The 26,588-nt window shown below is 49.2% G+C and overlaps 1 protein-coding gene across 8 annotated transcripts in view; it reads right to left on the bottom strand.

Annotated features, from left to right (window-relative positions):
- BCOR (BCL6 corepressor) overlaps window positions 1-24,604 on the bottom strand; it is a 114,600-nt gene extending 89,996 nt beyond the window's left edge. For 3 of the 8 annotated variants that reach the window (XM_060770178.2, XM_060770184.2, XM_060770186.2), the window contains exon 1: window positions 24,048-24,603. The gene's annotated coding sequence lies outside the window, so the exon portion shown is untranslated. Of the gene's footprint in view, window positions 1-21,349; window positions 21,426-23,352; window positions 23,420-23,697; window positions 23,836-24,047 lie in introns of those variants that run through there. The other 5 variants (XM_060770183.2, XM_060770185.2, XM_060770179.2 and 2 more) reach the window with 4 other exon arrangements.
- Window positions 24,605-26,588: the final 1,984 nt, after the last annotated feature.

The raw sequence follows: 26,588 nt of genomic DNA, 5'->3' as shown, positions 1-26,588 counted from the left end.
TAAAAAAAACCTGTTGGGCTGGAATTTGATGCAGACTGCTGCCATGGACTCAGCACACAAGTAACCATTCACATACCCAGGACTCCAGTTTTGCACTGGGATTTTTTCATTGTCTTTGGGTGAGCTATATCTGGGGAGGGGAGATCTAACAAGTAACCTCTCTCCACAGCCTTATTTTTATTTTCTTCTGCCCTCTTGTCACTATTTTACTGAAATATTGAAAAGATAGGCTATTAAAGGCAATCCCAGTCAGAAACATTTCAAAGAAAGGGATGTTTTGTTTGACAGGAGGCAGCTTTAGTGGTTACCTGCCTTCAAATCCACTCCAGCCCTTGGCAGCCCTATCCTTGGCAAGATCTATTAGTAGGGATTTGCCATTGCTTTCCTCTGAAGCCTGAGGGGGTGTGATTTGCCAAGGACACCAATGACTGAGCAGAGATTTGAACCTTGGACCTTGAGAATCCTAGGATTTCATTATCTTTCCACTATAGGTACCCATTGGGTGGCCTTGGGCAAGTTAAACCCACCCACCCTCCTCTCTCCCTCTCTCCTCCTTCTCTCTCTCTCTCTCTCTCCTTCTTCCTTTCGTTCTTTCTTTCCCAACCTAAAACAGCCTTTTTAACTGCTGAAAACAAAGTCCTCCAAATCCTCCTGAGGGCCCTTTCACGCAGCCGTATAACCCTGAATATCAAGGCAGAAAAACCCACAATATCTGCTTTGAACTGGGTTATCTGAGTCCACACTGCCATACATCCCAGGTCAAAGCAGAAAATGTGGGATTTTCTTCAGCTGTGTGGAAGGGGCCTGAACAAATCTTGCCAAGAAAACCCCACTGATAAGGTTGTCATTAGTTGGAAAGGGCTTGAAGGCCCACACAAACAATACACTTGCAGGAGAGCAGAACCCAATTCCCTATGTACTGATGTATGGGATAACGACAGCAATCATATATGATATACTCTCCTTCAAAGGAAGTCCAATTGCAGGAAGGAAGCCTAGAATCTGGCTGGTGCTGTGGCTTCTGTGGGCAACCACCTTCTCCATTGCCAAGGAAACACTGGCCAAACCACATTTTGGTGCCTCAAAGGTTAGCCCTGTTTTTGGGTATCTTTGACCCACTGGTTCCAAAAATGGCACCAGTTTTCCCCTATGGCCTCTAGTTTTTGAGATACAGAACAAATGGCATCTACCAGTCTGCCTGTCCATAGGAAACCATCATCACTATATCTTAAAAAATAGAGCTGATGAGGCCTAGCCAATGAAATTTTCTGAATCAGTGCCCTAAACAGACTCAGGAACAGGCCTAAAACCAAAACACTCAGGGCCCTTCCACCCAGCCCTATATGCCAGAATATCAAGGCAGAAAATCCCACATTATCTGAGTGTGGACTCAGGTAGCCCAGTTCAAAGCAGATATTGTGGGATTTTTCTGCCTTGATATTCTGGGATATAGGGCTGCGTGGAAGGGCCCCAATAATTTTTTTGGGGTTGTTGTAGGTTTTTCGGGCTGTATGGCCATGTTCTAGAAGCATTTTCTCCTGACGTTTTCACACCTAGCTCCTAGCTCCAACACACCTAGCTCCAACAGACAAGGTTGGACCTTCCACAGATATACAATCCCAATTTTCCTAGTTTCTAATAGACTTCACAACCTCTGAGGATGCCTGCCACAGATGCAGGCGAAATGTCAGGAGAAAATGCTTCCAGAACATGGCCATACTGCCCGAAAAACCTACAACAACCCAGTGATTCCGACCATGAAAGCCTTCGACAATATATATTTTTGTTTTTTGTTTGTTATGCTGTGAAATCGGTGTGGGGCTTCTTTCTATGGAAGCTACAGCATTCTTTGTTGCGTGACTCCAAGTCATTTCTGACTGAGGGATTTTCTTGGGGAGCTTGATTTATTCCGAAGGGATTTGTCATTGTCTTCTGCGGCTGAGAGTGTGACTCGCCCAAGGGGCTTCTCTCGTGGCCCAGGAGGGATTCATAACTCGGGTTTGGGAGTTATCATCCAAGGTTCAACTCCCTGCGACGACACCATGCTTGCTTGCTGGCTGGCTGTGACACAAGATTCCTCCCAGCCCACCACTCCCCCTAAATGGCCCCAGCCGGTAGGTTTCCGGCCACGTCCTGCCGAGCAAACAGCTGCCTTTGGGGTCTTTGGGGGAGCGAGAGCCGCCAAAGGGGGAAAGGTTCCTCCCGCGCTGCTCGGAGACTGCAACTTCCGAGCCAAATTCCCCGATAAGCCATTGCGAAGAGAATTGAGGAGGGGGAAGGGGGGGTCACAAACACTGCCTCGCCTGCCTGCTTGCTGGGGGAGGGAGGAAGGGGGGACCATTGATAACCCAATAACGCGAAGCGGCGCAATCTTGCAAGGGAGACGCCGCGATTGCTGCCTCCTGAAAAGCACAAAGGCTTTTAGAGGAAGGGGGGGGGGAGGGGAGGGGATGAAGGAGCCCGATCGCGCTCGTGTTTCAGGGCGGCTGTCCTCCAGGGAGCCCAGAACCGAGCGCAGCTTCAATCAAACGCTGACTTCTCCTTCGGGAGCTCAGCAGGAAACCTGATCTCACAAGTCGATGCCTGCCTCCATTTAGACGGGCAGGGGACGCCTCCCCCCACCACTTCGCTTTCTCTCTCTCTCTCTCTCCCCCACTCCGCTACCCACAACCAAGCTTTTCAGAACAGCGATTTGGGTATGAAAGAGCAGCTCTCATCTCGCCTCAACCAGACTGAAACGCGCGATCCAGTCAAGATCGGAGCTCCTTCTCTCAAGCGCCTTTCAAGAGCCACGCGGGGCAAGGAAGCCACGCATGGAAGACTCCACCTGCACTCACTGTTTCATGCAGTTCCAAGCTAGCTTCAAACTGCAGTGGCCAGGCAACACATTTCCACAAAACCGCATGGAAGAAAGCCCTTAATGTATTGTCGAAGGCTTCCACGGCCGGAAGCACTGGATTGCTGTAAGTTTTTCGGGGCTGTATGGCCATGTCCCAGAAGCATTCTCTCCTGACCTTTCGCCTGCATCTATAACAGGCATCCTCAGAGGTTGTGAGGTCTGGTTGTGAGGATCGCACAACCTCTGAGGATGCCTACCATAGATGCAGGCGAAACATCAGGAGAGAATGCTTCTGGAACATGGCCATACAGCCCCGAAAACTCACAACAATCCAGAAAGTCCTTACTTTATATCACTGTTCTCTGTAATCACCACCGGAACCTCAAATTGGTTCCAGAATTCCCTATGTAGCCATCTCCACAGCGAAGCTACTTTCTTCCAGACTGATTTGAAACTGCATTAAATGGCCAGTGTAGATGTACCCGAAGTTTGACAAGAACCACAACCAGCACTGAAGCTGTCTTTCCAAGTGCAGGGAAGAACCTCTCATCTCACGTGGCAAGAGACAATGGCTGTATCCACGCTGCCAAATCATACAGCCTAAACTGCATTATATAGTCAGTGAAGACCCATATAATGGGGTCCAGACTGTAGAATCAATGCAGTTTGACATCACATTGACTCTTAGAAGCCCTCCAAGCAGATATAAATCAAAGTCCTTTCCGTGGAACTTGAAGGCGAGGGTTTTCTCCCAGCGCAGGGAGAGAAAGAGGGCCGAAGGAGATCAATGTGATGGGGACCCTCTTGGGAAGACCCACAGCAAGACCCGAGTGGGGCTGCATACAAGCCGCCCAGAAAAGAAGCAGCCGGCGAGGCGAAGGCGAGGACGGGAAGCGAGAGTGGCGGGGAGAAGGGGGAAGTCAGCCACTTCCTGCTGGGAGGGTCTCTCCCCTCGAAGGAGAAGGAGGCTTCACAACCCGACGGGGCCTTTTTTCCCCCCTTGGCAACCCAACTCGCTCTCTCGGGTGCCTTTTTGGAAACAAAGCAACAAGGGAAAACACGATCCCACGACTGCCTTCAAAGCACTGCGGACGAGGGGAGGCTGGGGGAGGGGGGCTTCCTCATCTGGCCTCAGACAATCGCCCGGCCACAAGGAAAGAAAGCAGAAGGCCCGGAGGTGCCACGGGACTCTTTTGTGGCTGCATTTCTGCAACAGACCCATACTTCTGCTTTGGCGTGGAAAGACATTTCTGGGGCACTCATGCCTCCCAACCCACCTCCCTCTATCCTACCCACAAAGTGCCTTCTCCATGGGCCTAGTGTGGACATGGGCAAACCTGGCCCCTCCAGGTGTTTTGGACTCCAACTCCCACCATTCCTCACAGCCTCAGGCCCCTTCCTTTCTCCCCTCAGCTGCTTTGTCTGATCAAGCCTGAAGCAGTAACAATCAACCAAGAAAGATATATTTGGGATCCTGGGTAACAAATAAAATAACCCTGATCAGTGAGGGGTAAAGATCCATTTGCCCTGCAGACCTTCCCTCTTGAGACACTGACTTCTGTCCTTAATGTCACACATACACATTTAGAGTATCACAATACAATTCTGATCATCTCATCTCAGTAAGGATACCATCAGGACAATTCAATGATCAATAGATTAACATAAATCCTTTACTAACAAAGTCTGAAGTGTATTTTTCATTTCAAGGGAAAGATAACTAAAATGAGGATGAACATGACAGAGGTTTATAAACTTACAACTAGTATGGAAAGATGTAATTCAGAAACAAATACCAGGTAGGTGTTTTCCACTGCAACTCCCATAATTCCTTATTACTGAGTTGGATTTCTGGGAAAAGAAAGGGAATGTGGCAGCACTTCTAATATGACCTGGTTTTTATTTTCAGAAGAGGTTTTGTGGCTATAAACCAGGCATGGGCAAACTTGGGTCCTCCCAGTGTTTTGGACTTCAACTCCCACAATTCCTCACAGCCTCAGGCCAGAGGCTGCGAGGAATTGTGGGAGTTGAAGCCCAAAACACCGGGAGGGCCCAAGTTTGCCCATACCTGATATAAACCCACTTTTCGCATGTGGTACAGAGTGAAAATAAATATTGAGATATAAAGCATATTCAAAGGTAACCAAAGAAATTGATTGGTGATTGATTCAGGCCTGACAAAAAGAAGCACTCTTTTCCAAAACATCCAGTTAATGTATAGAATCGACTGTCACAGAATGTACCAGTGGCTGCTGGCTTGATGACTTTTGAAAAGGATTCAGCAAATGTGTGGAAGCTAGAATGGGGTTTTGCCATGACAGCTAAATGAATTAAGGCAGTCTATCTCTGAATATCTGGTATTCAGCATTCCTGCTTGTATGTGACTCAATAACATCTGTCTGTCTCAGAACTTGGGAAAGTTCCTTTTTTGAATCAAAGGCCCTACAATTCTCCTCTGGGCAAACTTGGCTAATTCTGAGAGGTTTAATTCAAAAAAGGAAGAATTATCTATATAAATAAAAATGTAATGTTCATTTGTGGGATTAACATAACTCAAAAACTACTGGACGAATTGCTGCCAAATTTGGCCACAAGACACCTACTAACCCAAGGAGCGACCAACACTAATAATTTGATTTTTGTCATTTGGGAGTTGTAGTTGCTGGGATTTATAGTTCACCTACAATTGAAGAGCATTCTGAACTCCACCAATGATGGAATTGAACCAAATGTGGCACACAGGACTCCTATGACCAACAGAAAACACTAGAAAGGTTTGGTGGGCATTGACCTTGAATTTGGGAGTTGTCGTTCACCTACATCCAGAGAGCACTGTGGACTCAAACCTGTTCCATGTGCCCAAATACAAACACAGATGGAGTTTGGGGGAAATAGACCTTGACATTTGGGAGCTGTAGGTGCTGGGATTTATAGTTCATCTACAACCAAAGAGCATTCTGAACCCCACAAACGACAGAATTGGGACAAACTTCCCACACAGAACCCCCATGACTCAACAGAAAATATTTAATGCCATCCAATCCTACTCCCTTCACCAGGGCAAGAAAACGTAATCAAAGCCCTCCCTACAAAGAGCCATCCAGCCATAGATATAGATAGCTATATATGATTCTCTCACACACAGAGAGATATAGTATCATAGATTTGAAAAGGACTCCTAAAGAAGAAGAATGATATGCTGCATGTTCCAGAGTAGGCAAACCAGGCAATCTACACATCAACTCTGACAAAAAAAAACCTAACAAGAAATACTGTTTACCCACAAGCATAAAGAAATTACATATATTAGAAACCAACACTTTCTCATTACTTTATTTTCTAGATCTCCAGACTGGGCCACAGCAACACGGGGCAGGGGACAGCTAGTAGAATCATAGAATCGTAGAGTTGGAAGAGACCTCATGGACCATCCAGTCCAACCCCAAGCCTAAATTGCCATGCCCTATCAAAGAGGGCTACTACTATGGCTTGAGCAATGCTTAGCAGGCCCTATCAATAATTTAATACTTCAATTTCTATGAGGCTGGATTCCATGGTGCATCATCTGAGCTATCCCTTGCAGAACCTATTCAGGGAAATGTTATAAGACGCTCTTCCAAAAATGCTTGGATAGCCATTATAGTACAGCCAAAGGATGCAAGAAGCTGCAAGGCCATTGCATGCTACTCAAGGTGGCCAATTGCAATATTGGCACTTGCTTCAAACAGACAGGGGTTCTTTCTCCCACCCTGGACATTCCACAGATATGCAAACCTCACTTGCCTAGTTTCCAATAAACCTCACAAGCTCTGGATGCTTGCCATAGATGTGGGCAAAACATCAGGAGAGAATGCTTCTGGAACATACAGAAGCATTCAACCCAGAAAACTCACAGTAACCCAGTGATTCGGGCCATGAAAGTCTTTGACAACAAAGGATACTTAGTGGGAAACACTAAAGATTTCAATGGGACTTCTTTCCAAAGAAATGTTCACTGGATTGCAAATATGACCTACTTCCAGGGAAACAAGATTTCCCCCCTTCTGTCTTTAGTGACATCACCAAAGTCTTCGGAAAGGCATAAGCAAGATTGTCTTTCTGTAAGGCTGCAATTCACTTCCTTGATGGAAGGCAAAGTCTTAAAGCACCAAAATAGACAACATCCGCTTATTTCTGTCCCCCTCCCCCTCCTTACCATAAGAGGCACAAAGTAAAAAAAAAAATAGTCAGAAGTCAACGAACCAACAGAAACAAGCACTACAAACACGCTGGACCACTCTAACAGCCGCCATGTTAGACTACACAGAGAAGCCATTGAAACCCACAAGCATGTGGATAATTTCAACAAAAAGGAGGAAACCATGAAAATGAACAAAATATGGCTACCAGTATTTTAAAAAACTCTAAAATCGGGACAGTAAATAAAGAGGGGAGGGGGTTCAGACAGGAAACAATCAGGGTCAGCTAACACCTCCCAACAAAGGATTCCTCCAAACAGGAATCAGTTAGTCTTCAGAGCTTTGAGGCCATTCAGTGCTAATCAAGGTGGCCAATTTCAACATTCACACTTGCCTCAAGCAGACAAGAGTTCTTTCTCCCACCTTGGACATTCTACAGATATATAAACCTCACTTGCCTAGTTTCCAACAGACTTCACAACCTCCAAGGATGCCTGCCAAAGAAGTGGGTGAGATTTCAGGAGAGAATGCTTCTGAAACATGGCCAAACAACATGGGAAACTCACAGTTATCCAGCCTTTGACAACACAAAACACCAAGGTCTTCTAAAATAGAAGCACCTCAATATGTCTTTGCTGAAACTTCCAGTCCTCCCATTTTTGCAGGTTTATTCAACTAAGGTGATCAGTCCAGATAACCGGATTTCAGAATAAATGTTTCCGCACAGCTGTGACATGGTGGAAGGGTGAGACACTAAAAAGGAGTCTTATATTAGCTGTGTTTGTGTTGGTCACTTTCCCTGCCTCTTTTCTTGGGGAACCCAAACTCTCTTTAAATGCTGAATCGACATTTAAAGTTACTGCAACACTAAAATTGCAGTATTGAAGGAAAATTTCACTTGGAGCAGGCAGAATTTGTATTGGGGGCCACCTAATACCTAATCCTATGTAAATAATACTCTGGGGAGTCTAGACCAGCCATGGGCAAATTTGGGCCCTCCAAGTGTTTTGGACTTCAGCTGTCACAATTCCTCACAGTCTCAGCCCCCTTCCCTTTCCCCCTCAGCTGCTGTTTATTAGTTCCTCCAGTCTGCTTAGGTGTCAAATGGAACCTGTACTGGGTGACTAGATTGACCTGCAGCAATTGGTGATGAAGGAGGACTAGAGACAGTAGAATTATATGTGGAAGTTATGGGGGTAAATGACCAATACAATGGTGTAGGCCAGTGATTCTCAACTTGTGGGTCCCTAGGTGTTTTTGCCTACAACTCCCAGAAATCCCAGCCAATTTACCAGTGGCAAAGTGGGTTAAACCAGTGAGCTGCTGAACTTGCCTATGGACAGGTCGCAGGTTCAAATCCAGGGAGTTGGGTGAGCTCCCACTATTAGCCCCAGCTTCTGCTAACCTAGCAGTTCGAAAACATGCAAAGGTGGGTAGATCAATAGGTACCTTAACAGGGCTCCATGCACTCATGCTGGCCACATGACCTTTAAGATGCCTATGGACAACACCATCTCTTTGGCTTAGAAATGGAGATGAGCACCAACCCCAAGAGTCTGACATGACTGGACATAATGTCAGGGGAAAACCTTTACCTAGGATTTCTGAGAGTTGAAGGCCAAAACATCTGGGAACCCACAGGTTGAGGACCATTGGTATAGGCAGAATTTGATGGAACTGAAGCAAACTTAGATTTTTGTGGCTCAGTAAATGGTTGACCTGAAGCTGCCTGAGAAGTCACACTAAGGGCTTTTTCTGAGACAAAAAACCTTAAGCGACTGAGGGGGACAGGGCCTGAGGCTGTGAGGAATGGTGGGATTTGAAGTCCAAAATACCTGGATGGTCCAAGTTTGCCCATACTTGGTCTAGAAGAACCCAGGGTCACAAAGGCAGTCCTAGGGCTTCGAAAGGCTACCCAAATGAAGGCTATGTTGCAATACATTGTGTACTTGGACACAGTTGCAGACTAGGACCCTTTGCCAACAAAAGAGCTTCTGGCACAAAGGTCCACATCCCTGTTGGTTCCTTTCCTACCTCCTTCCTTCAGAGAGCTGCGCACACCACAATCTGGAAGGAAGTGTGCTTCCTTCCTGAACCTTTCCCAACTGAGACTAAATAAAGGCGAGGCCAAGTGCCAGGAATGCTTCCCTCTTGAAGGAGAGATGTGCCGCAGAGAGGAACGTGCAGCACACCCCCCCCCCTTTCTCTCTCTCACAGACACAACCCCTTTCCCTGAATCGGCCTATACTATAGCCTACGACACTCTCTCCGCAGAGGCCAGTTTCCAGGGAAGCAGCAGCGGGATTCTGTGCCTTCGCCTTCCCTTAATTGCTTCTTGCATGAAGACCTTGTCCTTGCTTCCCTCCGTTTCCTCGCTTCGCGCCCGCCCCACTTGGCATGAGGGACTGCGTCTCCTTGAAGGGTGGGAGCCCTTATAAGGAGGGCTGGCAGGCCTGGAGTGGGCTTGTGGGGGGGGGGCAAGTCCCCCTTTCCTTTCCGGAGGTGTAGGGTGACTATTCAAAGCCAGCAAGAAGCCTTCCACTTCCTCCTCCAAGTTTCACAGGCCTAAAAATAGACCCCGAGCAGCCCGGGAGTGAGTGCAGCCGGTCTTTTCCGTTGGTACCTTTCTCTCGTGTGAGCTTCCGGTGTGTAATTTTACCCTCCCTCTCCCCCTCTCTCTCAATCTCTCCCTCCCCCTCTCCTTCTCCTTTTTGGCATGCAAATCAATATGGCAATTACCATCTAAAAGCTCGCCCAGCCCCAGGTCAATGTAAATTGATCATTGTCCGCCTCCTTCCAAATCACACCGGGAGCCTGGGGTGCATAATTAGATTATGCCGGGACCTGTCTTGCAGATCACCCAAACCCATTTCACGCCGTCCCAAGGAGGGCCTCGTCGGGAAGGTGCCCCAAACAATGGCCGCCTTCCCCTCCTCGTCCTGGCCAGGCCTTTCAGCCCTCGAGGTTGAGCTCCCCCTCCACAATGGGTTGCAGCAATAGGAAACAACAGGAAGAGAGCTCTTCTATGTCATTGCAAGGCCCCAAGAAATATAATCTTGGGTTGCTGTGAGTTTCCCGGCCGTATGCCCATGTTTCAGAAGCATTCTCTCCTGGGGTTTTGCCCACATCTATGGCAGGAATCCTCTGAAGTTGTGAGGTATATTGGAAATGAAGCATGGGGGATATATATACGGTATATCCCCAAAGGCTTTCGTGGCCTGAATCATGGGTTGTTGTCAGTTTTCCGGGCTGTATGGCCATGTTCCATTCTCTCCGGACGCTTCGCTTGCATCTATGGCACACCTCACATCTGCTGATGCCTGCCACAGATGCAGGCAAAACGTCAGGAGAGAATGCTTCCGGAACATGGCCACAACAACCCAGAGGTTTATATATTTGTGGAAGATCCAAGGTGGGAGAAAGAACTCTTGTCTGTTGGAGGCAAGTGTAAATGTTCTCCTGACGTTTCGCCCGCATCTATGGCAGGCATTCTCAGAGGTTGCGTGGCAGATTGGAAACTAAGCAAGGGAGGTTTATACATTTGTGGAAGGTCCAAGGTGGGAGAAAGAACTCTTGTTTGCTTGCGGTAAGTGTGAATGTTGCAATTGGCCGCCTTGATTAGCACTGCAAAGCCTTGCAGCTTCAAGGCCTGGCTGATTCCTGCATGGGGGAATTCTTTGTTGGGAGGTGTTAGCTGGCCCTGATTGTTTCAAGTCTAGAATTCCCGTGTTGTTCTTTCCTGTCCTAATTTTTGAGTTTTTCTTTAAAAAAATATTGGTAGCCAGATTTTGTTTATTTTCTTGATCATCACCCCATCACATTGCGCAGAAGTCTTATGAAAGAGTGCATTGTTGTGAGTTTTCCGGGCTGTATGGCTATGTTCCAGAAGCATTCTCTCCTGACGTTTCGCCTACATCTATGGAAAGCATCCCCAGAGGTTGCGAGGTCATAGATGCAGGCGAAACGTCAGGAGAGAATGCTTCTGGAACATGACATAGATGTATGTTTTTGTATTGTCGAAGGCTTTTATGGCCGGAATCACTGTGGTGTTGTGAGTTTTCCGGACTGTGTGCCCATGTTCCAGAAGCATTCTCTCCTGACGTTTCGCCCGCATCTATGACCTCACAACCTCTGCAGATGCCTGCCATAGATATAGGAGAAATGCCAGGAGATAATGCTTCTGGAACATGGCCATACAGCCCGGAAAACGCACAACAACCCAGTGATTCCGGCCATGAAAGCCTTTGACAATACCTTAATAAAGGTTTTTATGAGAAATTTATTTATTTTTTTTGAAAGGAGAGAAAGCGGAGAGTGCTTTGCCTCGCTAGCGAGGAAGGAGAAGAAGAAAAAGAAAATGAAGATCCAGCCAAAGAAGATAGATGGAAGGGGGGCAAGGCAGCCTTGGTTCGGTGCCCGCAACTCCTCCGTTTAGAGAGGCGCCAGCACATGCCGAAGGGACCCTGGCGAAACATTCATTAACTTCTGCCTGGAAAGATCGCCCCAGCGGCTCGCTAAAAGTTCAGGGCCTCGACAGCTGAGCAGGGGAGGAAGAGGAGGGAGGGAGGGAGAGAAGGGGGCTGAGGAAAAGCGAGGTCGATGCCGCGTAATTCTCGCTTATCAGCCTGGCTCGGGGAAAGGACACAAGGATTAAACGCGGGCGGCGCGGCTCAGCGAGCGAGAGAGAGAGCGGGGAACTCCCCCCTCGTCTCCCCGCCTAGCCTGCAAAGGAGGCCTCGGCGCCCCGTTTCTCTTCCTCCTCCCTGTCTGTCCCCCTTTCCTTCCTTCCTTTTCTCCCTCCCCCCCGTCTCTCGGCGAGAGGAAATCGGGGTTTGCCTGGCTCTCTGGAAAGGAGCCGCTTGCTCGCTCTCTCTCGCTCTCTCTCTCTGCAAGTGGCTGGGTTGCTGAAAGAGATGGCGCAGGGAAGCGTCCCCCTCCCCGCCCCTGCTTGTTGTTGTCTTTCGTGTGCGTGGCTCTCCAGCCAGGCTTGGCAGTGGGTCCTCGCAGCTCGGGGTCCCAGCTGTTGCCAAGCGGCAGGAGGAGAGAAATCCCGCTCCGAAAGGGCCAACCACCGGGCTGGCAAGGGGAAAAGACCCGTTTTCCCTGATCTCATAGGTTTCAAAAGATCCCAGATCCGTTAAGCCATGTGGACCAAACAAACATAAACATTTTATACATACATACTTTGACTTATATCTATCTATCTATCTAATCTATAAAGTAGGAAGAGACTCATGAAAGGGCCAATCCAGTCCAAGCCTCTGCCCTGAATGGAGAAAATGGACACCTCCAGCCCTGAGTGGAGATGCTTCAGAACACCTTTAGCAACCCTTAGGTTTATATGATATTTTTTAATTTTTTCATACCTCTATGGATGATAAATATAATCAGCAGGGCATTAAACTTTTAGAATTTATGGCGTTTCGCTTGCATCTATGGCTGGCATCCCTGCAGGTGAAACGTCAGGAGAGAATGCTTCTGGAACATGGCCATACAGCCTGGAAAACTCACAACAAGCCACAGCTTATATACTTTGTAAAGGAATCCAAAGGACTTATGCCATATGGATGCCTGCCATAGATACAGGCAATATGTCAGGAGAGAATGCTTCTGGAACATGGCCATACAGACCGGAAAATTCACAACAAACCACAGCTTATAGACTTTGCAGGGGAGTCCAAAGGACTTATGCCATATGGATACCTGCAAAGAGGCTGGTGAAATGTCAGGAGAAAATGCTTCTGGAGCATGACCATAGAGCCGGGAAAATACACAACAAACCACAGCTTATATACTTTGCATAGGAGTTCAAATTACTTATCCAGAGGTTATTACACCTATCTGAGTAAAAGAACCAGCAGTGCCATTGATCACATATTATCACCAAGGCTGTATCCTGTAATGCACAGAAAGTGACCATTTTCCTTTAGTAATGTAGTTAGGTCCAATTCTTGAACAGGCCGAATTGACCAGAACAGAAAACTTAACTGGAGAATGGTTGGGAGAATGGAGGGTGAAGTGGTTGATTGATCTAAGTAGTTCTATCAAAGAGAAATTCCACAGTAACTATATGATGAGCATACATCAACAACTCTGTGACAGGTCAACAAACCCAGTGGAAGGTATCTGGGGTGCGGAAACAAGCATGAAAAGGCAGGAACTGGAAAATCCCACATGAAAATCTCACTTCACCTAGGACCTATGGCCTTGAGCAAAACACTTTATGACCAAGTTTCTTGAAGGAATACCTAGAACAGTGATTGTCAAACTCTAGTCCCCCAGGTGTTTTGGAGTACAACTCCCAGAAGCCTTGGCCAATGATCAGGGATTCTGGGAGCTGAAACTCCAAAATGTCTGGGAAACCAGAGTTTGGGGTTCACTGACCTATTAGAACAGGCATGGACAAACTTCGCCCTTACACCAGCTGTTAGGAATTGTGGGAGTTGAAGTCCAAAACTCCTGGAGGGCTGAAGTTTGCCCATGTCTATACTCCAAGCACTTTGGTTTTTCAAAAGAACTGAACAGGTTATGTCTCCCTTGCAGAAACATATTGGACTTCATGGTACAAGACTTCCTCCTTCATATTAAAACAGAAAAAATATTTCAACTTCCCTGAAAACATACCCAGTCATTACAGCATGGTGTAGTAGTTGGACTGTTGGTTATGGAAACCCACTAGTTGACCTTGGGAAGTCACACTTTCAGCCTCCCCCTCCACAAACACATTCTTCCAAGGGTCAGGATATAAGTCAGAAGGCACACAGCTGCAGCAACAACAACAACAACAACTGCTCTGAGGGAAAAAAGAAGGAGGACATGTAGTCCTCAGAGCTTAACACACCCACTAAAACACTGAGATAGCACTTTAGGACTTTGGTCTTAACCATACAACTCACACCTTCTCTCCAAAACTCTAGGGGTCCTGTCACTCTAGTGTTATCGTAAGTATCTGTATGTGAGTTGAGAGGTTCCTGTTCAAAATGATAGTCTGAACACTGCATATTACAACAGCCAAGAGTTTAGTGAAACCTTGAGGTCAAACAAGCTGGCCAATTGCAACAGTCACACTTTCCTCCAACAGACAAAAGTTCTTTCCCCCCACTCTGGACATTCCACAGATATATAAACCCCACTTGCCTAGTTTCCAACAGACCTTACAACCTCGAAGGATGCCTGCCATAAATGTGGGCAAAATGTCAGGAGAGAATGCTTCTTGAACATGGCCATACAGCTTGGGAAACTCACAGCAACCCAAGCATTGGTCCACTGTGCACCAAGGGGTCATTTGTGATGGACGGGAGGAATCTAACTAAAATATATCCAAAAAAACACAAAAACCCAACAACAAAGACCCATGTTCCTCTTTAAGTTACCCCTACATTATTTGCTATTAATATTGCAGAGCCTAGGCAACAGAGCAAAACTACAATAACAACCAATTTTCAGTAGCAAGTAGGTTTTTTAATTATACATCAGAGCTTTAAAAAATGAGCCATGTGCTGCATTTTAAATTTCTATTGTTATGTCATTTGACTTATTTTATAAATTATTATAGTTTAACAAGATAGTTTAATTGTGGTTCTTTAGCTTTTGTATTATTAGCTTTTTAATTGTATTTGATTCTCAACTTTGTGGTAAGGTGACTTGGGCTCCCTGTTAGGAGAAAGATGAAATACAAAAAACTCAGTCAGACCTAATTTCCTTTTTTTAGTCCTTACTAGGGGAAAAAAAATCTAGTCATAGAATCATAGAGTTAGAAGAGACCTTGTGGGTCATCCATTCTAGCCCCTTGCCAAGCAGGAAAATTACATTCAAACTATGAGGGGAGGGGTTTCAAGTCCTACTTGATCCCCCTTCCCTATGACTTCCCCTCACATATTTATACATGGCTATCATGCCTCCTCTCAGTCTTCTTTTCTGCAGGCAAAACATGCCCAGCTCTTTAGGCTACTTCTCATAGGGCTTGTTCTCCAGACCCTTGATCATTTTAGTTGCCCTTCTCTGGATATATTCCAGCTTGTCAACATCTCCCTTCAATTGTGGTACCCAGAATTGGACATAATATTCCAGGTGTGGTCTGACCAAGGCAGAATAGAGGGATAGCATGACTTTTCTGGATCTAGAAACTAGACTTCTATTTATGTAGGCCCAAATCCCATTGGCTTTTTTGCCCCATATGACATTGTTGGCTCAAGTTTAACTTGCTGTCCATGAGGACTCCAAGATCTTTTTCATAGTACTGTTAAAATTTATCCATATGTTGACTCAACATTCAACAATATACTGAATGGGTCTCCTTTAGTTCAGACTAACCACCATGATCATTATAACCAACAGCACAAGAAAGCTATCTATCCACAGAGTAGATCAGTTAGACTTGACCAGTGAGGCCCCCTTTGGAATAATGCTTTAATATGGGGGATATTTTCAGATCCCAATGAGAACTCGAGCATATTTGCTAGTTCTTGAGAAGACCCAATGTCCACAGGCTCAAGGACATTCCACAATAAAATGCAACATTGCGCAGGTCCCATAAGACCTGAACACTGAGCCAGAAAGCTCAATGTTCACACGAGATGGAATGTTTGTTCTGGATTGCTTTCAGCTCTCCTTTGGGAAGGGTGTAAATAACATAAACCCGAACGTTTTTGTTGGAGCAATTTTGTCTATATGTTTTTTTTAATGTCCATGGCAAGTGACTGAGACTATGGGATAGTCTTTATTGGTGACTAGCTGTCCCCTGCCACATGTTGCTGTGGCCCAGCCTCATTATCTGGAAAATAAAGTAATGAGAAAGTGTTGGTTTCTAATATATGTAATTTCCTTATGCTTGTGGGTAAAAAGTATTTTTTTGCTGTTTCTTTGTCAGTGTTGATGTAGAGGTTGTCTGGTTTGCATACTCTGGAACATGCAACATATAATTGTCCTTCTTTAGGGGTCCCTTTCACATCTATGATACTATCTGTGTGTGTGTGTGTGAATCATGTGTATCTATCTATATCTATGGCTGGATGGCTCTTTGTCAGGAGGACTTTGATTACGTTTTCTTGGACTGGATGGCCTTAAGTATTTTCTGTTGGTCATGGGCTTCTGTGTAGGAACTTTGCCCCAATTCTGTCGTTAGTGGGGTTCAGAATGTTCTTTGATTGTAGGTGAACTATCAATCCCAGTAACTACAACTCCCAAATGTTAAGATCGATTTCCCCCAAATTCCATCTGTGTGCATATTTGGGCATATGGAACATTCCTGCCAAGTTTGGTCCAGATCCATCATTTTTTGAGTCCACAGTGCTCTCAGAATGTATGTGAACTGCAACTCCTAAACTCAAGGTCAATACCCACCAAACCCTTCTAGTGTTTTCTGTTGTTCATGGGAGTCCTGTGTGCCAAGTTTGGTTCAATTCCATCATTTGTGGAGTTCAGAATGCTCTTTGATTGTAGGTGAACTATCAATCCCAGTAACTACAAATCCCAAATGTCAAGGTCTATTTCTCCCAAACTCCATCTGTGTGCATATTTGGGCATATGGAATATTCGTGCCAAGTTTGGTCCAGATCCATCATTTTTTGAGTCCATAGTGCTCTCCGGGTGTAGGTGAACTACAACTCCCAAACTCAAGGTCAATGCCCACCAAACCCTTCTAATGTTTTCTGTTGGTAGTGGGAGTCCTGTGTGCCAAGTTTGGATCAATTCCATCATTTGTGGAGTTCAGAATGCTCTTTGATTGTAGGTGAACTATAAATCCCAGTAACTACAGCTCCCAAATGACAAAATCAATTGTGGGAGTTGGAGTCCAAAACACCTGGAGGGCCCAAGTTTGCCCATTCCAGCTTTAAAGGGACTTATGTGAGAATTCTGCAATGAAACTCCATTTACAGAGAGTAAAAATAAGGCCTATATTTCTGGATGAGGGTCAAAGGTGCCTTTGACTCTTTGTAATTTGGTTTCCAACAGACTAAAATCTCCATCCCTTTGGAAATCCCCTATCAAAATATAATCCAGCCAGCCAAATGCTGCTCCGTCTGGAGCTTGTGGGGCTGCATCTGTACATCGATGGCGTGTGTTTTGAACACAGACAAGGCCTCAGTTGACATCGAGAATTGGCCTTGCCTCTGGGGCTTCCAGAAACCAGAACACTCCTTGCATCATATCCCAGCGTCCAAGTGCAGCTGCCTTTTTCAAACCCCCCATTCTGCTCAATGGGGCAAAGACAGACAAAGCTACAGCGACAGAAAGGAAGACAAAAACAACAACAAAAAAAACCCCAACCCTTTTCCGAAACATAGAGGCTGAGATGAAGAAAGACTGCCAGCCCGACCTGCCTTTCTCTCCCCCCCCCTTGCCATATGACACCTACCACGAAGCCAATCCCAGGGCCCATTACGCGTTAATTACTACCACCTCTGCTCCATATAGTTAGAGCCGAGCGCCTGCCAAGCTCGGGATGCAATTCGCAGAAATGAAAAGCACCGATTAGAGCAGCGAGGGTTGAAAGAAGAGTGGGAAAAAGGATCCCCACCTATTTCTTAGTGGCTGGGGTTTGCCGGAAAACACCTCGATTGTAAACACAGGAGGAGGGAGAAGAAGTCCTGCTGAGGAGGAAGCGGGGCCCTCCTGGAGAACCACATCTACAACCAATGACTGGCACTGAATTCCACCTACGGGAGAGGAAACCAATTTGAATCTCAACTACAAAAGACATCCTCTGCAGCGGAATAGGCTGCCTCGAAGTGTGGTGGAGTCTCCTTCTTTGGAGGTTTTTTAATAGGCTGTGTGGCCATCCACCCGGGGTGTTTGGTAGTGTGCTCCTGTGTGGCAGAATGGGGCTGGACTGGGTGGCCCTTGGAGTCTCGTCCAACACAGTGGTTCTATTCCATAAGTGATGCAAGTCCCCTTCATTCCCATGGGCCTTTCCTAATGAGGAAAGCCATCTTGTGAGTGCTGCAACTAGGAGTATGGGAAGTCGTAGAATCCTATTATTATTATTATTATTATTATTATTATTATTATTAGATACATAACAAGATTGGTGAATGTTTTGGCGAATAATGCGTGCAGATCACATTGCAGCTGACAGATCGTAATTTTGTTAGCACGGATTGTTTTTAAGTGCAGGCCAAGGTCTTTAAGCACTGCACCCAGTGTGCCGAATAATTGTTGTTATTATATTATTATTATTATTATTATTATTATTATTATTATTGGATACATAACAAGATTAGTACACAGCAAAGAAGATCACTATGCTGGCTTTTGTATTTGATCACATGTCTGACACTTCCCAAGTATCCAGGACTGTGATGCGTGCAGATCCAAATTAGGCCCTTTTGCAGCTGACAGATCGTAATTTTGTCAGCACGGATTGTTTTTAAGTGCAGGCCAAGGTCTTTAGGCACTGCACCCAGTGTGCCGAATTGTTGTTGTTGTTTGATACCTAACAAGATTAGAACACATCAAACAAGATCACTAGCCTGGCTTTTGTATTGGATCACAATTCGGACACTTCCCAAATGTCTAGGATTGTGTGATGCATCTACGAATAATGCGGATCAGAGTAGGATGGCCTTTTGCAGCTGACAGATCGTAATTTTGTCAGCACGGATTGTTTTTAGGTTCAGGCCAAGGTCTTTAGGCACTGCACCCAGTGTGCCGAATTATTATTATTATTATTGTTATTATTATTATTATTAGAGACATAACAAGATTAGTACACAGCAAACAAGATCACTATGCCGGCTACTAATCTTGTTATGTTTCTAATAATAATAATAATAATAATAATAATAATAATAATAATGTCTGTGTATAACCCGCTTTTTCTCTCCAGAAGGAGACTGAAAGAGTTGGAAGGAACCATAAGAGCCATCCAGCCCAACCTCCTGTCATGGAGGAGCACGCAAAGCACTCCCGACAGATGACCGCTCAACCTCTGTTTAAAAACCTCCAGAGAGGCGGCTTTGAGGATTCAATGCCACCTTTCTGGAGGTTTTTAAACCTCCGCTGGCCCACAGAAATCTGGTGAGTGACCTTGAGCAAGTCACACTCTCGCAGCTGAGGAAATGACAAACGTCGCCTTGATACATCTTGCCAAGAGACCCCCAGTGATGGGCTCGTCATTGTGTCGCCATGAGACGCATGCAACGAGGAGGACAACTCCAGTCCCAACCTGCGATAGCTTTCGGCATGTAGGTCGGAGGTATACCCTCTCTTTCCCCCTCCCAGGGCCGGGCTTCGTCGCCCGCCTGCTCTCCAACGAAGCCTCTAGGGTTCGCCAATGGCGCTTCTCCGGCTTCAGAGCCAAGTTTTTGGCAAACGCCGCCGCGCCGCCGCAAGGAAGCGATGCTTGATTAGATCCCCGGGTCCCCCTCCTTCCCTTCCCTTCCCTTCCTTTCCTCTCCTCGACGCCCCCTCCTTCCCTCCCTCCCTCCTTCCTTCCCTCCCTCCCTCCCGCCCGCTTTTCTCCTCGCTCTTTTCCTAGGTGTATATATTTAGCCAGCAGACACCCAGAGGGTTTTAAAAAGACTCCGCGTTCCCTCCTCCCACAATCATGCAGCAAACACGTTCAAGAGCGGCTTGCAGCAGGGAAGCCGCGGAGCCTCTCTCTCCTTCGGCGCGGCTGATTACAGCCCCGAAACGGACGGCGACGTGTAATTTCAGCCCGGGCTTGATTTTCCAGGGGGCCCACTTAGCCGAGGGGAAGAGGAGGAGGGAGGGAGGCAGAGGGGGAGAGGGAGAGAGAGGGGGCCGAGAGCAGAGCCTCTCTTTCTTTCTTTCTCTCTCTCTCTCTCTCTCTCTCTCCCCGTCCCTATTAGCTATGCAGCCAATCTATCATTTCCGGCGGTGCTTCCATCTAATTACCGATGTATTTAGATGTGACGTGCAAAAGCGAGAGAGAGAAAAGAAGCAGGAGAGGAAGAAGCCCAAGTGCCGAGAGCCGCCCGCTTGGCCGCCTCCGCCTCCTCCTCCTTCTCTCGTCGGGAAGCTTTCCAGAAAGCGAGGGCTGGGGCTCTCGCAGCCTAAGCTCTCCAGACAAAGAGGCAGGGGCTGAGCGAGCGAGTCAGCGGCGCTGCTGCTGCGGGCAAATCCGACGCAAATGAGCTTTCCTGGGAGGGAGAGAGAGGGGGGGGAGGGGCGGCCTCCCGGGTCTGGAAGAAGACAGGGAAGCGGGGGGGGGGGGAGTCCCGAAAGCCAGGGCTCCCCTTATCTCCCCCTTGCAGAGCCCTGTCCGGGACATTTGTCAAGGCGAAATACGACGATGGGAGGGCAAGCCAGTCCCGTTTGGACACCTATCTTTGAAGGAATGGGGAAAGGAAGGAGGAGGCTCAACCCTGCTCCTAAAGGCCGTGTCCTGGCCCAATTCTCGCCAATTCTTCGCTCCGGCGGTTTTGTCCTTGGGCGCCGTCTCTCCCTTCTTCCCCTCCCGCTCCCGCTCCCACCCGCGGGACGGAGAGAGTGACCCACGCCTCTCCAACTCCCTGTCCCCTCCTTCCTTCCTTCCTGGCTGCTCGCCCGGTGCTCCTTCCTGCTCCGCTGCGCTCGGCTGGCGCGGCCCCAACAGGACACGGGGTTCAGCGCGCTCGCTCCGTGGAAGGAGGAGTTCCCAAACAAGAGGGAAACTTCTGGGAACAGAGGGCTCTGGCACGGGGTGAGGTGGGACGCGGTGGAGAGCCCCCACCCCCACCCCCACCCCCACCCCGCCCACCGCCTTTTCCTGGGGGGAAGGGAAGGGAGGGGTCAAAAAGATCCAACATCCAAGAAATCGAGTCCCTTTCCGCGCAAATATATATAAACATACAACAATATACATACAGTGGGTTGTTGTGAGTTTTCCGGGCCGTATGGCCATGTTCCAGAAGCATTCTCTCCTGACGTTTCGCCTGCATCTATGGCAGGCATCCTCAGAGCTTGTGAGGATGCCAGCCATAGATGCAGGCGAAACGTCAGGAGAGAATGCTTCTTGGACATTTATTTATTTATTTCGCATATTTGTATCTCGGAGGGGAACTCAGGGCGGCTATATAGATCGGAAAAGTCACAACAACCCAGTGATTCCGGCCATAAAAGCCTTCCACAATACAAGAGACATACATCTATGTCTCCGACCTGCGAAGGGTTAACCAAGACTCATTCGAAGGGACCTTATCTCTGGGTGACCTTTTCCTCGCAATTCTCCTTGTCCCCCTCCCCTCTCTCCTTTTCAGGCTCCGGTTCTTTCGCTCGCAGGGAGTCTGAACGGCTGTCTAGACCGATCTATCACAGGCGGGCGAAACAAAACCAGGGAAAAGAGGGACCCCCCCCCCTTTCCCTCTCCGCTTCCCTCGCTGTTGCTCACCTCCGAGGCCAGGAAGGGAAGGGGGAAGGAGCCCACGGTCCGCGAGCAGAGCAGCCACCAGGAAGGCAAGGCAGACCTCTCTTCTCCTCCCCTCCCCCTCTCTCCCCGCAACCAGGCCACCTTCATGGCTGACAAATGGGATTTGGTCTGCCCTTTTGAGCGCACGCCAAAGGCGCCCCACACGTTTCGTGTGCCACTCACTGCTGCACTGGGAGAAAGCCTGGATTCCCCCAAAGAGGGGGTGATGATGATGGTGGAGAAAAGTGGGAAGGGGGAGGGAAAGAGGGGGTTAGGAGCCCAAATGGTGGCCCCGGGGATCCTCTCTCCGCCCAGCCCGGGCTTTCTGGCTCTGACCTGACCCCACTTCGCACCAAAGTCGCTTCCGGTCCCTGCGTGGGAGAGGCAATTCCGGCTAAGAATTAATGGAGCATCCCTCCGAATGGCCATCCCGAGAGCAACGCTCTTGCGTGGCCCAAATGGGAAGCCAACGTCGAGGCAGGAGGCAAGACGGGGATTTGTGGGGGGAAGGAAGGAAGGGGAGAGGGAGAGAGATTAAACCCTTGCTTTATAATCCCACGAAAAGCAATTAAGATTGTCTGGATCGGAGGAGAGAGAGAGAGAAAAAAAAGGACAAAACCCACCCGCTTCTGCGGAGCAACCCCCTCCTTCCCCTCCCCCAGGAGCCAACTCACAAAGGCAAAACAACCGGCGAAAGATTAAAGGGAGCAGACCATCCTCTCCGTCTGCTTTACTCCGGAGTTAAGCAGCAACAAGCTGCTCCAAGCCTGGAGTTGTATAAACACCGCTTTCCATCCCGAGGCGTCTGCCGCAGCCCACGGGCGACCGACCAGCAGCCAAGAGACAGAAAGAGATAAAGAGAGAGAGAAACTCGACGCAGCGGCCGCGGAAAGGCGACGCCAAGAGCCACGCGTGCCAATGTGGGGCAAAGGAGGAAACTCGAGGGGAAGGGGGAGGGCAGTTAACCTCTTTTAGCGGCCCCATAGCAAGTCAGCCAACTTTTAAAGGGAGCTCCGTGTCATCCCCTCCCGCAGAAGGGGGGGGGGGAGGAAGGGAGAAATGCCCGCCGCTTATCTTTGTCAACCCAGAGTTTTCGTGGGACTTTGTCTAAGGCGGCCCTTTGGCTTTGGGCCTCTTTCCCGGAAAAAAAGTTCAGAAAAGCTTGACATCCTTCCTGTGGAAGCAGAACGAGCCCACCCGCCCTTTGGTCGCAGGTCCCTCCGGAGAGAAGACTGGCACTTGAGGGAATGCCACGGATTCGGTGGGAAGGGGTGTTTTGTTTTGTTTTTGTTTGCTGTTCTGCTTTTTGGTGCCTTGAGAGACTCAGAGGAGAGTCCCCTTCGGACTCAGAAGAACCTATTTCATTACTTGGGAGGGGGGCCCTGCTTTCCTCTCCATAGCTTCCCCCCACTAGTTCTACCCCACCCGTATCAAGGCTTATGTGAGTCTAAATCGCAACTCCTCGAAACCTGAAGGCGAAGAATGGAAGCACTCCCCAAGGAAGGAAGGAATATGCGGCGAGCCTCAAAGGTTGCGCTCCAGCGACCCTCAAAAGGGCGAGGTGTTTAGTAAACAGACTCGGCCATCCGGTTCCGGGAGGAGGCAAGTGGCCAGCCTTCCCTTCCCTTCCCGACCGCCCCCTCCCCAACTAAGCCAGATCCAAGGTGCAAAGGAGGCGTTAAATCCCACTGCCGGGCCCCCTCCGGCACCAACTCTTTGGGCTGGAACCAGCAGCTCTTGGAACGGAGCTGCCTTTCTCTGTCCCCACTCCCTCCCCCTCAGCCGCCCACCCGGGACCGTTTCCACGAGGCAAACACACACGCAGCAGCCCGCTTCCTGCCGCCCACTCCGATCTGCCGTGGCCTCGAAAACAACCCCGGAGACAAAACCTCCCTCCCTCCATCTCCGCAGTCCTTTCCACACGCCCCCGACACGCGTGGATCCCCGCCGAAGCCTTTCTTTTCCTCCCCCGCCATCCGTTTTACCTCAAAGGCTTCGCCGGTCCCTTCCCGGCCCTCATCTCTTTGACCTCTGCTGCCCAAAGGTGAGCCCAAAGGGCGAGGCGTCGCCAGGAGGGGCCGCCCACGATCCCGCCGCGCGCGGACACTTCACCTTTCCCTCTCTCTCCCCGATCCCCTTGGGAGCCAGAAGGGGGGCTTTCGGGGAGAGAAAAGGAAGAGAGTCGCCTCCTCCTCCGCGACAGGCACCTTCCTCTTTCCGCGTCTTCTCCTCAATCCAAGTAGCACACGGCTTCGCGACGCAACCGTCTCCAAACTTCAAGCCCGACAACACACCCGCCCCCGACCCACCCAACACAAGTCAATCCTGACCTCGGACTCGACTCCCTTCCGCCTTCCTCCTCCTCCTCCTCAATTCGGGTCGCAATCCTGTCTCCCCGACAGAGAGAAAGGCAGGCAAACCCGGACGAAGACTGCCGCTCTGGCGTCCTCGCGGTGGGTGTCCTTTGCACACACGCGTGCGCGCGCACACACACAGAGAGACACACACATACGCACACACAGGCGTATTTCTCTCTCCCCCCCTTCCCCCCACCCGCCAGATCCGAAAAAGATCTAGGGAACCCCACCAAAAGGCATCCAACAAGGAAGGGTTGGGCTCTCTTTCGTTCCCAGTTTCGGGAGTTCGGCGTCTCAGAGAGTTCAACGAGAAGGGCACTGACCTGGATCCCTTGGCTCTCGGGCGGAGAAAGAAGGCGGGGGGGGGGGGGAGTCCGAGGCTTCCTGTATGTAGCGCGTCCCCTTCTTCTTCCTCCTCCTCTGTCTACGGTGGGCGAGAAAAAGTTTGCCGATCTCCTGAGGCGAGACGCTGGGTCTGCCTCCGCCGTCCGTCTGAGGCTTGACGCCGCTTGATGCCGGTGGGGTGGCAAAGGGAGGGAAGGGGCCCTCGGTGGGGTGGGAAGAGGCGAATGGGGCGGTGGAGGCAGGGGTCAGCGCCCCAGCGGGCTCCGCTTTGGCAGCAGCGCCATGTTCCTGCGGGGCTCCGGGCTCGACGGCTCTCTCTCGACCGCGAAGGCGCCTACATGCTCCTGCCTCTCCCTCGTCCCCTTCGGAGAGCCCTCCTCTGAGCAAAGGGCTGCGTGTTTGTGGGGGGAGTGGAGGGGAGGAGATGGCTGGGCTCTAGGGATTGAATCCGCCGGGGAAGCCGCTCTTCCTCACCTTGCCGCTTGGGAGACCGGGCTCCGTCTGCTGCACGTTGCCCCCCCCTCCGCCCCTGGCTCGTCTCTTCCTCCTCCTCCTCTTCCCCGCCCCTTTTGCTTTCCCCTCCCCCTCGGGCTCCGCGGAGGGAGGGAGGAGGGAGACGTCGCCAGCAGAGAGAGGCAGCAGCAGCAGAAGCGACGCCGAAACAGCCAGCCTCTCTTCCTCTCTCTCTCTCTCTCTCTTTCCTCCTCACTCGCTTCTCTCCCTTTTAAAAAGACTCTCCTCTTTCTCTCCTTGAGTCCCCCTTCCTCCTCCTCTTCCTCTCCTTCTTCTTCTCTCTCTCTTTCTCGTCCCAAAAGAGAGACAAACACACACCCGCCGCCGACGTCCTTCCCCCTCGCCTCGCCCTGCCTGAGGGCGTCCTGAGGAGACTCCGCTCTCCTTTTGACCAGGAGAGAGAGGGGGGAGGGGAGGGAGAGATGGTTGAAAAGGAAAGTCTCCTCCCGCCTGACCGCCCTTCCCCCCCTTTCGCTCCAGACCCTGCTCCGCTCTCTCGCTACCCAGAAGGCCAGTGGAGAGCCGCAATTACCATAAAGCTCCTCTCCCTTCGCTCCACCAAGCTGTCAAAGCCCGGCAGCCGAGGAGGAGGAAGAGGAGGAGGAGGAGGAGGAGGAGGAGGCAGTGGCAGCAGCAGCAGCGTGAAGACCTTCTTGACATGAGAGGCGCCCACCCAGCTCCCCCCCCCCCGCCCCCACTTTGCGGAAGGGCTGCGCTTCGCTCCCTCGTGGAGTCTGGGCTCCAATCCCTTCCCTCCTAAGAGTCTTTTATTTATTTATTTATTTATTTATTTATTTATTTGCTGCATTTGTTGACCGCCGTTCTCAGCCCTAGGGCGACTCACGGCGGTGTACAACATATAAAAGACAATTTACAATAAAGCAATAACAAAAGAAATCAACATATCATTAATACACAATAATATAATTACACTAAAAATCCGCTCCGTCTTATCATCCGTCTTTTAAAGTCCTCACCTTTTCTAGGGCAGGGGGGCGAAAGGAAGGACTCCTCTGCTCATTGCCTTTTCTGACTTACGGAGGCCTCAGAGTTTCTCTAGGGCTGAGAGTGTGCGACTCGCCCAAAATGGGTTCCCAAAGTGCAGCAGGGAATCGAAACCTAGGCCCCTTTCACACAGCTGAAAAAAAATCCCACATTATCCGCTTTAAACTAGGATATATAGCTGCGTGGACTAAGGGCCCTTCCAGACAGGCCCTATATCCCTAGATTTGATCCCTGTCTGAAAAGACCCTCAGAAAACGGTTCTAAACCGATATTGTGGGATTTTCTGCCTTGATATTCTATGTTATAGGGCTGTGTGAATGGGCCCTGTGTCCACACTCAGATATTGTGGGATTTTCTGCCTTGAGATTCTGGGTTATAGGGCTGTGTGGAAGGAGCCCTAGGGCCCTTGACTTGTCCACGCTGGACAAGTCAAAACAGATAATGTGGGATTTTCTGCCTTGATATTCTGGGATATAGGGCTGTGTGGAAGGGCCCTACCTCCTCAAAGCCCATAAGACACTACGCCACGCTGCCCATGGACGCTTCCATTATTCTGTTCCCCGCGTGGACTCCAGACAGGAAATTATTCAGGATGTATGTATTGTCGAATGCTTTCATGGCTGGAATCTCTGGGTTGTGTTGTGAGTTTTCTAGGCTGTATGGCCATATTCCAGAAGCATTCTCTCCTGACCTTTCGCCTGCATCTATGGCAGGCACCAGGCCCGTAGCCAGGATTTCGATTTCGGGGGGGGGGGGGGGGGGCTGAGTTTGTTTCGGCAGGGGGCTGAGTCTGAGTGAAAGAGGGTCCACCCTAGCAAACCTTTTGTATCGTTACCCCAATATCCCCATGCATATGGGATATATTGAGTATGGTGATCAGATCATGATATGAATAAACATAACAGTTTAAATAATGCACCAGTAAGGCCTTTTCGCGGACCACCATGAGAATTTGGGGGGGGGGGGAGCTGAAGCCCCTCAAGCCCCCCCCCCCCCCCGCT

This window comes from Anolis sagrei, chromosome 3 (assembly GCF_037176765.1).
Source record: "Anolis sagrei isolate rAnoSag1 chromosome 3, rAnoSag1.mat, whole genome shotgun sequence".
NCBI classification, from domain to species: Eukaryota; Metazoa; Chordata; class Lepidosauria; order Squamata; family Dactyloidae; genus Anolis; species Anolis sagrei.
Note: the sequence above shows the minus strand (reverse complement) of the source record. Positions and strands in the feature narration are given on the sequence as shown.